Source organism: Mytilus trossulus, unplaced genomic scaffold (assembly GCF_036588685.1).
Source record: "Mytilus trossulus isolate FHL-02 unplaced genomic scaffold, PNRI_Mtr1.1.1.hap1 h1tg000373l__unscaffolded, whole genome shotgun sequence".
In the NCBI taxonomy this organism is placed as follows: Eukaryota; Metazoa; Mollusca; class Bivalvia; order Mytilida; family Mytilidae; genus Mytilus; species Mytilus trossulus.
The window spans coordinates 4,195,926-4,214,203 of record NW_026963340.1 but is presented as its reverse complement, the minus strand read 5'-3'; the positions used below and the strand labels follow the sequence as shown (position 1 = coordinate 4,214,203).

The window sequence follows — 18,278 nt, the reverse complement described above, 5'->3', positions numbered from 1 at the left end:
AAATTTTTTTTTACATGAGGCATTTGCCTCATTTGCCTCAATGTAGTTACGGCCCTGTAAAAGAAAATACAGTGAAGGATTTTTTTTTACTGAGGCAGTTGCATCGGTTGCCTCAACGTAAGCTACGCTCCTGATTATCTATTAAAGGTCTTTTATAACAGCGGTATTTGTTAAAGGGACTGTAACGATTAGACGCGTGCTCAAAATCAGCATGCATGATGAATTGGTTACCGTTATGTGGTTAAAAGCTTGATAAGTGAAATGACAGCTTTATTGTACCTACGCCTACGCAGGTCAATTCAGTTCAATGATGCACCGTCTAAAGTGCTCGCACTTATATCATTAGCAACGACTAAGTAAATACATATCAATTGAGTTAAACATTTATATGCAACAGTTTTATCAAAAGGTGCGAAGAGATGTAATTTAGTATTATGATTTGTATTTTTTTAAGCTTTACATCAGTAAGATACAGTCCTGCATGATCTAAGCCGTTGAGATTTTTTCTCAGTTATAAAAAGGCAAAGTAAAGCTATTAATCTGTTATGGCATGCAGATAATAACATATGCTAAAACAACAAGTTCTAAGGTTTTAGGATTTTCTGATAACCACTCAAAGATAGAAAAATATAGTACATGTTCTAGGAATGGGACAACTTTGACAAATTATCTATACACATACATTTAATGCATTAAAAAAGAATGAAGGAAATTGAAAAGAAACTTCAGTTTTACATATAATATTAGGTTTACACATGCATTTAATAATCTAACCATACTCATTTTGTTCTAATAACCTATAGTGAGATTTATAAAACAATATTAACTGTTGGTTTTTTTTCAATGTAATAATGTCAAACTGTTACCAACACAAGAATGACGTTTAGATTTAAACCGAAAAAAATGACTATTGGATGGTTTTGATTTCTTGCGTTATGATATAATAGACTAAATATCAAAAACAATGTATGGATATAAGTTGTTTGCTTCACGTCCACTGGACAATATTTCATGAAATTCAGGACGATACTAATTAACAAAAACTTGCAGATGTATTAGCATTAGCAAAACTCATATCCGTGAATATTATATGAATGCATGGTCGATTTTGAAACTTTTGCTTATATATTATATATACTTTCAATGTTGAAGTTGTGATGGAATGTCTGTCAATCAAAGATGGACCCATATAAAGCTGCTCAGTCATAATATTTGGTATGCAGTTGAAATAATATTAGAACATCTCATTTCTATGCCGCAGAGTACATGGCCCAGTCGCCACAGTCCGCATAGTGGACTGTTCATCGACTGGAACTTTTCGTCTATGTTACTGGCACGATTTAAAGTTTGATTATCATGATTATAGGTCCCTTATATTAATGATATATGGTACGCAATTGGATTAACATCGACATATCTAACTTCACTGAGATAATTTAACTCTACAATCCATGAAGTTTTTCACCAGTTATTTAACCGTGTAATCGTTCGGGGTTTCCCTTACAAAACATGCTTAACTAGTATATTTATATAGGAAGATTTGGTATGATTGCCAATGAGACAAATCTCCACATGGTCAGAGAATAAATGCACAAAAATTATACAACTATTAGTTAACGTACGGTCTTCAAAAATGAACAAAACCCACACCACATATAGTAAGCTATGAAAGGCCTCAAAATGGCAAAATGACAAATATAAAACAACTTATGTACAACAGCGGAAAAATATTATGATACATAGCAATAAATGCAAGAATACAGATTTTTACAGGCTACTAACTTGGTACATGCACATATAGAATTCCCCATATTAAGTTTTTTTTCTGGTGCAATTGACTACCTATAAACTGGTATTTAAAAAAAATGAATACATGGTATGGTTGCCAATGAGACAACACTCTACAAGAGACCAAATGACGCTGAAATTTACAGATTTACATTAGGTCGCCACGTGCGCACGGGCTTCAACAATGAGTAAAACCCATGCCGTACAGTCAACTATAAAAGGCTCCAAAATGACAAATAAAAAAAATGACATATGTACTAAAACAATGAACGGAAAACAAATATGATATACAGCAATAAATGACAACCACTGGTTTACAGGCTCCTAAATAAGAACAGACACATATATATATAGATATATATACATAATGTGACAGGGTAAAATCATGTTTAAGGCGCCAAGCATTCATGACTTTGGAAAATGGTGTAACGATTGTAATATTCGATTAAAGAAAAAATAAAACAATTAAAAATGAGCTTTCCAAGATTTTCTGTACTTATAAAACGACGAGGTGGTGTGATTACCCTCCACAAGAGACAAAATGACACAGAAATAAACAGAACAATGATCGAGATCTTCATAAAACGACGAGGTGGTGTGATTACCCTCCACAAGAGACAAAATGACACAGAAATAAACAGAACAATGATCGAGATCTTCATTTGTACTTGTGAGAGAACGACACGGATGCAATCAACTGAAAACCAAGATATCTTATCCTAATCAATTAATAAATCAACATGTCTACGACATCTTTAGAATTTCACTCATTTCAAGTGTTTATTTCATCGCATGTTATTTAATGCAAATGTGTAACTTCTTGAGATAGCGGATAACTGCAAGCTATTTTCTTCTAACTAGAATACTAATATAGAAACACTTGCATGAGAAATCTGACAAGGGCAGAATAGCCCATCTCCGAACCGTAACCACCAACAGAAGTTTCATCCTTAAAGACATTTATGCAGCAACATAATAATGAGAAAATGTAGTATAATTGCCAATGAAACAATTAGTACAGACGAGAGTCAGATTTTGAACTTTTGTTTGATTTTGTAGACTGGGTATCACAAATCTTTTTATCTAAAAAAACAAATGCCTTTAGTGGGAACTCTCGAGCTGAAACCTACACTATTCAGGCTAGCAGGGACAATATACTTTGTTCTTTAGTTTTGTCATTTTTGAGCATGGGATCGTTAAAGAGACCGTTGTCAGTGGTTCAAAGTATTGCTAGTCAAAGACATAAAATTGAGAATGGAAATGGAGAATGTGTCAAAGCGACAACAACCCGACCATAGAGCAGGCAACAGCCGAAGGCCACCAATGGGTCTTCAATGTATCGAGAAACTTCCACACACGGAGGTGTCCTTTAGCCGGTCCCTTAACAAAATGTATATTATATATAGTTCAGTGATAATGGACGTCATACTAAACTCCGAATTATACACAAGAAACTAAGAATAAAAGACTCATAGAGGCCAGAGACCCCTGACTTGGGACAGGGGCAAATTGCGGCGGGGTTTAACATGTTTTTCGAGATCTCAACCCTCCAAACATGTCTTCTCAGTTAGCGAATGCTCCTTTTGAATAGCGATTGCTTTATTTATTCTCAGAATTACTCTTTTCTATTGGAAATAGATATTCTACATTATTAGGTGTCGACTTTGAGTAAGAAATGTAACCTTATCCTTGGAAATCTTATATATCTTCTCATTACTTATTGCTTTCCTAAAGGTAGCTGACAAAACATTAAGATAGTTTTGCTTTAAAAATATCTATTCCACTAGTTGTTGAAAATTATACAAGTTTGAGCCCGTTTATATCCAGCGGCACATATTACAGTGTTATCCGGATTCACCATTAAACGATTCGAGGAAATTTCTATTGTCAAACTAATTTCAAATAATAATATTTATGTTTAACAAAACTATGATCTGTTTGTGAAACGCGAAGGATATCTAATGATTGGTGTGTTCATTGTTGGTCTTTAACGCCACTTTTATCATTATTCGCTATTTCATGGCATGTAGAGAAAAACTTGGACGCCCGGAGAGAGACACTGACCTTCGACATGGAATCTGTCCATCTTTGTCAACTACGAATGAAGTGAAACTAAGCACCAAGTGTTCAAACTCTGAAATAAGTAAGGAAGCAGTATTTTTCACTAATGAAAGAAACTTGTTTCTCACTTTATTCAGTTTTCGTTTGATATATAGTTTTATTTTCTATTTTTCAAATTGGAGAAACAAAGAGGTTTTAAAAACGAACTGAAGAATAAAAGGTAGCAAAATGCTAAGTTCTTTCAAAATATTCTTTTATCGCTAAGAGGCTGGCTTGTCATGCCAACAAATTGCCTCCGTTGAAATTTCAAACATCCCATAGAGCAAATTACATCGATGATTAATATTGACTTTATGGTATATGGCCGTTTTCTAAGCGATACGTGCATGCAGGTCATAAATTAAATTAATTTGTTTAGTAAAATCAAATCTTTAACTACTTATAGGTGCCGTAGGAGGTCATGCAGAATTTTTAGCAAGGATTTTTTGGCTAGATCAGACAATTTAAGACCAGAAAGCATTGCACTGATGTATGTCCATTATTAATTTTTCAGTAGTCAAAATTCAATGTTAAGGGATGTATAATGAATAATGATATAGTTTGTATTTCTGTTTTCAAGATAAAAAGTGAAGGTTAAATGTATGGACGACCTGAAAACCAAGACATATATAAGATTAAGGTTATTTTTAAATATGTATTTTCACTTGACATTTGCTGTTATTTATCCACTGATTATAAAACATGTCGATTGTGTCACAATGATTGCTACATGGGTTACGGAAAAAACACGCAAGACAAGGAAGAAATGGCCAATTTTGATTATAATGGAATGGATATTTTAAGTAATGGAATGGACTGCAACGACACTTCAGTCCCTAATTACAGATATACTTTATATATACCTTATTCAAAAGTTTATTAATTGAGGAAAAAAGGTACATAGTTACTGTGTTCCACAACGCATATTAGAGGAGTAACGATACCTTCATATCGAAATACGCATTAACATTAAGTAATAGATTAAATTCTCTTAAATGATGGAATGAACTGCTGCGACATTTCATCCCTTAATTCAGGAAAACGTTATGACCATTTGAAAGTTCATTGCTGTCGCAATGACCATTAGAAGGTTTACGGAGGATCTAATTGACAAAAATACGCGTGAAAAGAAAGAATTTTGAATGAAAGCATGGATGAATAATGTCATGATCTGTTGCCACCCTTCAGCCCCTAATTTAAGAAATACCTTTAACCTCATTCGAAAGCTTAATTATAGAGGAACAAAAACTGTATAGTTAAAATGTAATGCGGGGGAGTAACGAAAGACAAAAAATCGAAATACATGCGAGCATTAAAAAATACAACTGTAGCTTATTTTAGATATAACATGTACGCATGGAATGGATTACTGTGACCCTTCAACCCCTAATTACAGATATACATAATACCTCATTAGAAAGCCTATTAATAGCGCAACAAAATGTTTGTAGTTAATATGTTCCGCAACGCATATTACAGGAGTAACAAAGGATCTTAATGTCAAAATATACATAAACATTATGAAATAGCTTTTTTAATAATATAATGAACTGCTACGACTCGTCAGTAATAGTATCGTTATTCAGAGGCAGTAACTCATGCCCTAATTAGGGAAAACTTTATAGACAATGAGACAGTTTATTGATAGAGAAACCACAATGACGTTTTAATAGGGTTACAGGGGACCAAAATGCCAAAATACGCGTGAAAATAAAAAAAGCCAATTTTTAATAATGGAATGGATTGCTTCGATAGTTCAGATCCTAATTACAAATAAACATTTTACCTCATTCGAAAGCCTATTAAAAGAGTAACAGAACGTATATAGTTAATATGTTCCGCAACGCATATTGGAGGAGTAAAGAACTACCTTTAAAAAATCGAAATACGGGTGAACATTATAAAATAGCTTATTTTAAATCATGAAATGAACTTCTGCAACCCATAAGCCCCTATAATTAAGGAAAACTTTATACACCATTTGCAAGGTTATAAATAGAGGAACAAAATGTTTATAGATAATATGTGCGGGGACTGCCCTAATGACAATTAAAAGGGTTATGGAGGACCTAAATATTAAGTAATAGACAATTTTGAAAAATTGAAATGGATATTTTTTATAATGTAATGGACTGATGTGAACCGTCAGACCTAATTCCATATGACTTTAAATCTCATTAAAGCCTACTACAAGAGGAACAACATATATTTAGTCAATATGATCTGTAATAAAATTGAGAATGGAAATGGGGAATGTGTCAAACAACCCGACCATAGAAAACACAACAGCCGAAGGTCACCAACAGGTTTTCAATGTAGCGTATATCAGAGGAGTAATGAAGGACCTAAAAAATCGAAATACGGGTGAACATTATATGGTTTTATTAATAGCTTACTCTGAATAATGGAATGGACTGATGCGACCTGTCAGCCCCTTATAAAAGAAAACTTTATACACTACGTGAAAGCTTATTGATAGAGAAACAAAATGTATTAGTAATACGTCATTCAATGACCATAAGAGAGGTAACGGAGGACTTAAATGAGTGAAAAGAAAGAAATTGCCAATTTTGAATAATGGAATGAATATTTTGAAATAATGACATGAGCTACTGTTACCCTTCAGCCCCTAATTACAGAAATACCCTTAACCTCATTCGAAAGCTTAATTATAGAGGAACAAAAGGTATATAGTTAATATGTTCCGCAACGCATATTGGAGGAGAAATGAAGAACCTAAAAATCGAAATACGGGTGAACATTATAAAATAGCTTTTTTTGAATCATGAAATTAACTCCTGCAACCCGTAAGCTCCTACTTAAGGGAAACTTTATACACCATTTGCCAGGAACAAAATGTTTATAGCTAATATGTGCCCCAATGACAATTAGATGTGTAACGGAGGAGCTAAATACCAAAATACGCGTGAAAATTAAGAAATAAACAATTTTGAAAACTGGAATGGATATTTTTAATAATGTAATGGACTGATGTGAACCTTCAGCCCTAATTACATATGACTTTATATCTCATTTGAAAGCCTATTACAAGAGGAACAAAAGATATTTTGTCAATATGATCTGCAATAAAATTGGGAATGTGTCAAACAACCCGACCATAGAAAACACAACAGCCGAAGGTCACCAAATGTAGCGTATATCAGAGGAGTAATGAAGGACCTAAAAATCGAAATACGGGTGAACATTATGGCTTTATTAATAGCTTACTCTGAATAATGGAATGGACTGATGCGACCCGTAAGCCCCTTATGAAGGAAAACTTTATACACCATGTGAAAGCTAATTGATAGAGAAATAAAATGTATAAATAATATGTCCCTCAATGACCATTAGAGAGGTAATAGAGAGGTAACGGATGACTTAAATGCGTGAAAAGAAAGAAATTGCCAATTTTGAAGAACGGAATGAATATTTTGAAATAATGACATGAACTGCTGTGACCCTTCAGCCTTATAATTACAGAAATACCTTCAAGCTCATTCGAAAGCTTAATCATAGAGGAACAAATCGTATATACTACGCAACGCGGAGAGTAACGAAGGATCTAAAAATCGAAATACAATGTACATGTAAACATTAAGAAATACAAATGTAGCTTATTTTAAATAATGAAATGGACTGCTGAGAACGTCAGCCCCTAATTAAGGAAAACGTTATAACCATTTGAAAGTCCATTGACCGAGAAACAAAATGGTTTAGGTTATAAATAATATGTGCCGCAATGACCATTAGGGAGCTCGAGATTACGGAGTACAAATTAAAATAACCGTGAAGATTAAGAAATAGCCAATTTTGAATGATGCAATGGATTGCTGTGACCCTTCAACCCATAATTACATATTTACATGATACCTCATTCGAAAGCCTATCAATAGAAGAACAAAATATATGTAGTTAGTATGTTCCGCAACGCATATTAGAGGAGAAACGAAGGATCTAACATGTCGAAATATACATAATGCGTATTCTGTGTCATTTAAATCTCTTATGGACCGTTATCTCATTGGAAATCATACCACATCTTTTTTATATAAACATTAAGACATAGTTCTTTTTAATAAAAGAATGAACTGCTGTGACTGGTCAGTAATAACAACTTTATTTAGAGGCAATGACTCAGTTCCTAAATTAGGGAAAACTTTAAAAACTCCATGTGAAAGCTATTGATAGAAAACCCACACGGTTACATAGGACCAAAATGCCAAAATACGAAAATTAAGAAATAGCCAATTTTGAACAATTGAATGGATAATTTGAATAATGGATTGGATTGCTGCAACACTTCAGCCCCTAAATACAAATATACCTTTTACCTCATTCGAAAGCCTATTAAAAGATGAACAAAAGGTATATAGTAAATATGTTCCGCAACGCATATTAGAGGAGTTATGAAGTACCTAAAAATCAAAATACGGGTGAAAATTATAAAATAGCTTATTTTGAATCATGAAATAATAAAAAAAATTTCTAAATAAAAACCAAATATTTTTTAGCCCCAATATTCATCTTTTCAAGGGGGCATAGTTATATTTGCTTGGAACAAACATTTGTTTTCCAAATCGAAGGATATAAACACCCTGGAACAAACTAACATATTCTTTTTTTCAATATACATGGTTTCTTTTAAAAATGAAAAGATGGTCGATGTGTTAAAATAGTTAGAAAAAAGACTTAAAGTATCATATTATTAATGAAAAAGATTTAAAGTATCATATTTATTTAATAATTTTTTTTTTTTTTTTTTTATATCTAATCCTTTATCGGTGACGTAAAATACTTAAGAATGATGTCGAGCACTGTCGATTAATTATAAATTGCAGCGGAAACTAGACGATGGAATGTGTACTTGTGGTTGAGATGATAAAACAACGACCTTCCCTGTATCAAATATCCGTGAGAAATGCGTAATCAGCATGTTATGTATAATTGCTTACAGTTATATTTCCCGCTTCTGTCGCAACATTTTTCGACACTATCTAAATAAACATGTTAGTTGGGTTAACACATGATGATTTATAATGTATAGCTTACAGTTACATTTCCCGCTCATTTCTTAGTCTCAAAACAAACCAAAGTGTTTGTATCCGAGTATTAATTTGGAAATAAAATTTTGTTTTGATGTTAAATATATGGTTTTAATAAAACACTTTGAACTGGGAAATATCATTCAAAAACATGCTATATAGACATGATAGAAAGATCTTCTGATCTGCACAATTATAATATAATTAAAGCAAATAGATGCATTTCTTATTTCTTTTAATATTTAGACATTTGTTTTAAGGTGACTTCTGACACACATGCCCTTTTAGCATATTTATATCTTTTAAAAATCTGAATAATAGGTGGTGTGGAAATACATCGACGAAACAGCTATCTTTCTATCTGACAGGTTTTCTGTCCATTCCGTTATTCAAAATAAGCTATTTCTTAATGTTCAAGGGTATTTCGATGATTAATTCCTTCGTTACTCCTCTAATATGCATTGCTGAACATATCGTTTAAAGTCACTTTATTCCTCTATACATGTTGCCTTAATAAAGACTGAGGGCTTGCAGCAGTCCATTTCATTATTCAAAATAAGCTATTTCTTAATGTTCAAGCGAATTTCGATGTTAAGATCCTTCGTTATTCCTCTAATATGTGTTGCAGAACATATCGACTTTATATTTTTTTCCCTCTCTTAATAAGCTTGCGAATGAGCTATAAGGCATATCTATAATTAGAGGCTAAATGGTGGCAGCAGTCCATGCTATAAATCAATATCCATTTCTTATACATAATTGGCTATTTCTTGATTTTCTTTATGGTCATTGTCGCACATATCGTTTATACTCCGTTTATTCCTCTATCATGCGTATTTTGGACATTAGGTCCTTCCTCACCACTTTAATGGTCATTACGGCACATATCAATAATACTCAATTTTTTCCTTTATCAATAAGCTTTAATTTGGTTATTAATTTTGCATAAATAAGGGGCTAACGGCTTGCAGCTGTCCATTCCGTTATTCAAAATAAGCTATTTCTTAATGTTCAAGCGAATTTCGATGTTTAGTTCCTTTGTTACTCATCTAATATGCGTTGCTGAACATATCGATTATATACCTTTTGTTTATCTCTTCATAAGCTTTTGAATGAAGTATAATATATATCTATAATTAGGTACATGTACTAAAGGGTCGCACCAGTCCATTCCACTATTCAAAATATCAATTTCGTTATTCAAAATTGGTTATTTCTTAATTTTCACGCGTATTTTGGAAATAAGGTAATCCCTCTAATGGTAATTACGGCACATATTGTTTAAACTAAATTTATTCCTCTATCAATATGCTATTATTTCGTGTATTAATTTTGCCTTGATAAGGGCTAACGGCTTGCAGCAGTCCATTCCGTTATTTAAAATAAGATATTTCTTAATGTTCAAGCGTATTTCGATGTTTAATTCCTTCGTTACTCCTCTAATATGCTTTGCTGAACATATCGACTATACACCTTTTGTTCATTTCTTAATGAGCTTTCGAATTGAGTATAATGTATATCTAGAGTTAGGGACTAAAGGGTCGCACCAGTCAATTCCATTATTCAAAATATCTATTTCATAATTCAAGATTGGCTTTTTCTAAATTTTCACACTATTTTGGAAATAAGGTCCTCCGTAACCCCTCTAATGGTTATTACGGCACATATTGTTTAAACTTAATTTATTCCTCTATCAATAAGCTTTTATTTGGTGTATTAATTTTGCCTTGATAAGGGCTAACGGCTTGCAGCAGTCTATTCCGTTATTCAAAATAAGATATTTCTTAATGTTCAAGCGTATTTCGATGTTTAATTCCTTCGTTTCTCCTGTAATATGCGTTGCTGAACATATCAACTATACACCTTTTGTTCATCTCTTAATAAGCTTTCGAATTGAGTACAATGTATATCTACAGTTAGGGACTAAAGGGTCGCACCAGTCCATTCCCTTATTCAAAATATCTATTTCATAATTCAAGATTGGTTATTTCTAAATTTTCACGCGTATTTTGGACATTGGGTTCTTCCTAACCACTCTAATTGCATTACGGCACATATCATTAATACTCAATTGATTCATTTATTAATAACCTTGAATTTGTTGTATTAATTTTGCCTTAAATAGGGGCTAACGGCTTGCAGCATCCCATTCCGTTATTCAAAATAAGCTATTACTTAATGTACAAGCATATTTCGATGTTTAATTCCTTCGATACTTCTCTAATATGCGTTGCTGAACATATCGACTATACACCTTTTGTTTATCTCATCGTAAGCATTTGAATGAAGTATAATGTATATCTATAATTAGGGACTAAAGGGTCGCACCAGTCCATTCCACTATTCAAAATATCCATTTCGTTATTCAAAATTGGCCATTTCTTAATTTTCTCGCGTATTTTTGAAATAAGGTCCTCCGTAACCCCTCTAATGGTTATTATGGCATATATCGTTTATACTCAATTTATTCCTCTAACAATAACCTTTAATTTGGTGTATTAATTTTGCTTGATAAGGGCTAATGGCTTGCAGCAGTCCATTCCGTTATTCAAAATAAGCTATTGCTTAATGTTGAAACGTATTTCGATGTTTAATTCCTTCGTTACTCCTCTAATATGCGTTGCTGAACATATCGACTATACACCTTTTGTTTATCTCTTCATCAGCTTTTGAATGAAGTATAATGTATATCTATAATTAGGGACTAAAGGGTCGCACCAGTCCATTCCACTATTCAAAATATCAATTTCGTTATTCAAAATTGGCTATTTCTTAATTTTCACGCGTATTTTGGACATTAGATCCTTCCTAACCACTCTAATGGTCATTACGGCATATATCATTAATACTCAATTTATTCCTCTTTCAATAAGCTTGAATTTGTTGTATTAATTTTGCCTTGATTAGGGATTAACGGCTTGCATCAGTTCATAATGCTATTCAAAATAAGCTTTAATTTGTTGTATTAATTTTGACTTGAGTAGGAGCTAACGGCTTGCAGCAGTCCATTCCGTTTTTTTAAATAAGCTATTTCTTAATGTTCAAGCGTATTTCGATGTTTAGTTCCTTCGTTACTCCTCTAATATGCGTTGCTGAACATATTGACTAAATACTCTTTGTTCATCTCTTCATAAACTTTTGAATGTAGTATAATGTATTTCCATATAAAGGGACTTAAGGGTCGCACCAGTCCATTCCTCTATTCAAAATATCAATTTCGTTATTCAAAATTGGCTATTTCTTAATTTTCACGCGTATTTTGGAAATAAGGTCCTCCGTAACCCCTCTAATGGTTATTACGGCACATATTGTTTAAACTAAATTTATTCCTCTATCAATAAGCTTTAATTTGTTGTATTAATTTTGCCTTGATAAGGGCTAACGGCTTCCAGCAGTCCATTCCGTTATTCAAAATAAGCAATTTCTTAATGTTCATGCGTATTTCGATGTTTAATTCCTTCGTTACTTCTGTAATATGTGTTGCTGAACATATCGACTATATACCTTTTGTTCATCTTTTAATAAGCTTTCGAAAGGAGTATAATGTATAGGTATGATTAGGGACTAAAGGGTCGCACCAGTCAATTCCCTTATTCAAAATATCTATTTCATAATTCAAGATTGGCTAATTCTAAATTTTCACGCGTGTTTTGGATATTAGGTCCTTCGTAACCTATCTAATTGTCATTACGGGACATATCATTAATACTCAATTTATTCCTTTATCAATAAGCTTAAATGTTTGTATTTATTTTGCCTTGATTAGGGGCTAACGGCTTGCAGCAGTGCATTCCGTTATTCAAAATAAGCTATTTCTCAATGTTCAAGCGTATTTCGATATTTAATTCCTTCGTTACTCCTCTAATATGCGTTGCTGAACATATCGACTATATACCTTTTGTTCATCTCTTAATAAGCTTTCGAATGAAGTATAATGTATATCTATGATTAGGGACTAAAGGATCGTACCAGTCAATTCCATTATTCAAAATATCCATTTCATAATTCAAGATTGGCTATTTCTAAATTTTCACGCGTATTTTGGACATTAGATCCTTCCTAACCACTCTAATGGTCATTACGGCACATATCATTAATACTCAATTTATTCCTCTTTCAATAAGCTTGAATTTGTTGTATTAGTTTTGCCTTGATTAGGGGTTAACGGCTTGCATCAGTCCATAATGCTATTCAAAATAAGCTATTTCTTAATGTTCAAGTCGTATTTCGATGTTTTTAAATTTCTTCTTACTCCACTAATATGCGTTGCTGAACATATCGACTATATACCTTTTGTTCATCTCTTCATAAGCTTTTGAATGAGGTATAATGTATATCTATAATTAGGGACTAAAGGGTCGCACCAGTCCATTCCACTATTCAATAATCAATTTCGTTATTCAAAATTGGCTATTTCTTAATTTTCACGCGTATTTTGGAAATAAGGTCCTCCGTAACCCCTCTAATGGTTGTTACGGCACATATTGTTTAAACTAAATTTATTTCACTATCAATAAGCTATAATTTGTTGTATTAATTTTGCCTTGATAAGGGCTAACGGCTTCCAGCAGTCCATTCCGTTATTCAAAATAAGCAATTTCTTAATGTTCATGCGTATTTCGATGTTTAATTCCTTTGTTACTTCTGTAATATGCGTTGCTGAACATATCGACTATATACCTTTTGTTCATCTTTTAATAAGCTTTCGAAAGGAGTATAATGTATAGCTATGATTAGGGACTAAAGGGTCGCACCAGTCAATTCCCTTATTCAAAATATCTATTTCATAATTCAAGATTGGCTATTTTTAAATTTTCACGCGTGTTTTGGACATTAGGTCCTTCGTAACCTATCTAATTGTCATTACGGGACATATCATTAATACTCAATTTATTCCTTTATCAATAAGCTTAAATGCATGTGTTGTATTTATTTTGCCTTGATTAGGGGCTAACGGCTTGCAGCAGTGCATTCCGTTATTCAAAATAAGCTATTTCTTAATGTTCAAGCGTATTTCGATGTTTAATTCCTTCGTTACTCCTCTAATATGCGTTGCTGAACATATTGACTATATACCCTTTGTTCATCTCTTTGTAAGCTTTTGAATGAAGTATAATGTATATCTATAGTTAGGGACTTAAGGGTCGCACTAGTCCATTCCACTATTCAAAATATCAATTTCGTAATTCAAAATTGGCTATTTCTTAATTTTCAAGCGTATTTTTGAAATAAGGTCCTCCGTAACCCCTCTAATGGTTATTACGGCACCTTCCTAACCACTTTAACGGTCATTACGGCACATATCATTAATACTCAATTTATTCGTTGATCAATAAGCTTTAATTTATTCAAAATAAGCTCATGTATGTCTTAATGTTCAAGCGTATTTCAATGTTTAATTCCTTCGTTACTACTCTAATATGCGTTGCTGAACATATCGACTATATACCTTTTGTTCATCTTTTAATAAGCTTTCGAAAGGAGTATAATGTATAGCTATAATTAGGGACTAAAGGGTCGCACCAGTCAATTCCCTTATTCAAAATATCTATTTCATAATTCAAGATTGGCTATTTTTAAATTTTCACGCGTGTTTTGGACATTAGGTCCTTCGTAACCTATGTAATTGTCATTACGGGACATATCATTAATACTCAATTTATTCCTTTATCAATAAGCTTAAATGTGTTGTATTTATTTTGCCTTGATTAGGGGCTAACGGCTTGCAGCAGTGCATTCCGTTATTCAAAATAAGCTATTTCTTAATGTTCAAGCGTATTTCGATGTTTAATTCCTTCGTTACTCCTCTAATATGCGTTGCTGAACATATTGACTATATACCCTTTGTTCATCTCTTTGTAAGCTTTTGAATGAAGTATAATGTATATCTATAGTTAGGGACTTAAGGTTCGCATTAGTCCATTGCACTATTCAAAATATCAATTTCGTTATTCAAAATTGGCTATTTCTTAATTTTCACGCGTATTTTGGAAATAAAGTCCTCCGTAACCCCTCTAATGGTTATTACGGCACATATTGTTTAAATTAAATTTATTCCTCTATCAATAATCTTTAATTTGGTTTATTAATTTTGCCTTGATAAGGGCTAACGGCTTGTAACAGTCCATTCCGTTGTTCAAAATAAGCTATTTCTCAATGTTCAAGCGTATTTCGATATTTAATTCCTTCGTTACTCCTCTAATATGCGTTGCTGAACATATCGACTATATACCTTTTGTTCATCTTTTAATAAGCTTTCGAATGAAGTATAATGTATATCTATGATTAGGGACTAAAGGATCGTACCAGTCAATTCCATTATTCAAAATATCCATTTCATAATTCAAGATTGGCTATTTCTAAATTTTCACGCGTATTTTGGACATTAGATCCTTCCTAACCACTCTAATGGTCATTACGGCACATATCATTAATACTCAATTTATTCCTCTTTCAATAAGCTTGAATTTGTTGTATTAATTTTGCCTTGATTAGGGATTAACGGCTTGCATCAGTCCATAATGCTATTCAAAATAAGCTATTTCTTAATGTTCAAGTCGTATTTCGATGTTTTTAAATTTCTTCTTACTCCTCTAATATGCGTTGCTGAACATATCGACTATATACCTTTTGTTCATCTCTTCATAAGCTTTTGAATGAGGTATAATGTATATCTATAATTAGGGACTAAAGGGTCGCACCAGTCCATTCAACTATTCAATAATCAATTTCGTTATTCAAAATTGGCTATTTCTTAATTTTCACGCGTATTTTGGAAATAAGGTCCTCCGTAACCCCTCTAATGGTTGTTACGGCACATATTGTTTAAACTAAATTTATTTCACTATCAATAAGCTATAATTTGTTGTATTAATTTTGCCTTGATAAGGGCTAACGGCTTCCAGCAGTCCATTCCGTTATTCAAAATAAGCAATTTCTTAATGTTCATGCGTATTTCGATGTTTAATTCCTTCGTTTATTCTGTAATATGCGTTGCTGAACATATCGACTATATACCTTTTGTTCATCTTTTAATAAGCTTTCGAAAGGAGTATAATGTATAGCTATGATTAGGGACTAAAGGGTCGCACCAGTCAATTCCCTTATTCAAAATATCTATTTCATAATTCAAGATTGGCTATTTTTAAATTTTCACGCGTGTTTTGGACATTAGGTCCTTCGTAACCTATCTAATTGTCATTACGGGACATATCATTAATACTCAATTTATTCCTTTATCAATAAGCTTAAATGCATGTGTTGTATTTATTTTGCCTTGATTAGGGGCTAACGGCTTGCAGCAGTGCATTCCGTTATTCAAAATAAGCTATTTCTTAATGTTCAAGCGTATTTCGATGTTTAATTCCTTCGTTACTCCTCTAATATGCGTTGCTGAACATATTGACTATATACCCTTTGTTCATCTCTTTGTAAGCTTTTGAATGAAGTATAATGTATATCTATAGTTAGGGACTTAAGGGTCGCACTAGTCCATTCCACTATTCAAAATATCAATTTCGTAATTCAAAATTGGCTATTTCTTAATTTTCACGCGTATTTTGGAAATAAGGTCCTCCGTAAGCTCTCTAATGGTTATTACGGCACATATTGTTTAAACTAAATTTATTCCTCTATCAATAAGCTTTAATTTGTTGTATTTATTTTGCCTTGATAAGGGCTAACGGCTTCCAGCAGTCCATTCCGTTATTCAAAATAAGCAATTTCTTAATGTTCAAGCGTATTTCGATGTTTAATTCCTTCCTAACTTCTGTAATATGCGTTGCTGAACATATCGACTATACACCTTTTGTTTATCTCATCGTAAGCTTTTGAATGAAGTATAATGTATATCTATAATTAGGGACTAAAGGGTCACACCAGTCCATTCCACTATTCAAAATATCCATTTCGTTATTCAAAATTGGCCATTTCTTAATTTTATCGCGTATTTTTGAAATAAGGTCCTCTGTAACCCCTCTAATGGTTATTATGGCATACATCGCTTATACTAAATTTATTCCTCTAACAATAACCTTTAAGTTGGTGTATTAATTTTTCTTGATAAGGACTAACGGCTTGCAGCAGTCCATTCCGTTATTCAAAATAAGCTATTACTGAATGTTCAAACGTATTTCGATGTTTAATTCCTTCGGTACTCCTCTAATATGCGTTGCTGAATATATCGACTATACACCTTTTGTTAATCTCTTAAAAAGCTTTTGAATGGAGTATAATGTATATCTATAATTAGGCAGGGGCGGATGCAGGAATTTTCGAAAGGGGGGGGGTGCTAACCCAGGGCAAAGGGGGGGGGGGGGGTGCAAAACATATGTCCCGATACAAATGCATTGATCGGCAAAAATAAAGGGGGGGTGCGCACCCCCGGAACCCCCCCTCTGGATCCGCCACTGAATTAGGGACTAAAGGGTCGCCCCAGTCAAATCCATTATTCAAAATATCAATTTCGTTATTTAAAATTGGCTATTTCTTTATTTTCAAGCGTATTTTTGAAATAAGGTCCTCCGTAACCCCTCTAATGGTTATTACGGCACCTTCCTAACCACTTTAACGGTCATTACGGCACATATCATTAATACTCAATTTATTCGTTGATCAATAAGCTTTAATTTATTCAAAATAAGCTACATGTATGTCTTAATGTTCAAGCGTATTTCAATGTTTAATTCCTTCGTTACTACTCTAATATGCGTTGCTGAACATATCGACTATATATCTTTTGTTCATCTCTTCATAAGCTTTTGAATGAAGTATAATGTATATCTATAATTAGGGACTAAGGGGTCACACCAGTCCATTCCACTATTCAAAATATCAATTTCGTTATTCAAAATTGTCTATTTCTTAATTTTCACGAGTATTTTGAAAATAAGGTCTTTCGTGACCCCTCTAATGGTTATTACGGCATATATTGTTTATACTTAATTTATTCCTCTATCAATAACCTTTAATTTGGTGTATTAATTTTGCCTTGATAAGGGGTAACGGCTTGCAGCAGTCCATTCCGTTATTCAAAATAAGCTATTTCTAAATGTTCAAGCGTATTTCGATGTTTAATTCCTTCGTTACTCCTCTAATATGCGTTGCTGAACATATCAACTATATACCGTTTGTTCATCTCTTAATAAGCTTTCGAATGGAGTATAATGTATATCTTTGATTAAGGACTAAAGGGTCGCAGCAGTCAATTCGATTATTCAAAATATCCACTTCATAATTCAAGATTGGCTATTTCTAAATTTTCACGCGTATTTTGAACATTAGGTCCTTCTTAACCACTCTAATAGTCATTACAGCACATATCATTAATACTCAATTTATTGCTCT

The 18,278-nt window shown here is 32.8% G+C and overlaps 1 long non-coding RNA gene across 1 annotated transcript; it reads left to right on the top strand.

Moving 5' to 3' along the window:
- The first annotated feature begins 1,736 nt into the window (after window positions 1–1,736).
- On the top strand, window positions 1,737–4,573 carry LOC134701930 (uncharacterized). The gene is made up of 3 exons (XR_010104262.1): window positions 1,737–2,299; window positions 2,381–3,931; window positions 4,295–4,573. It is a non-coding gene; the product is annotated as an uncharacterized LOC134701930 (long non-coding RNA).
- The last annotated feature ends 13,705 nt before the right edge of the window (window positions 4,574–18,278 follow it).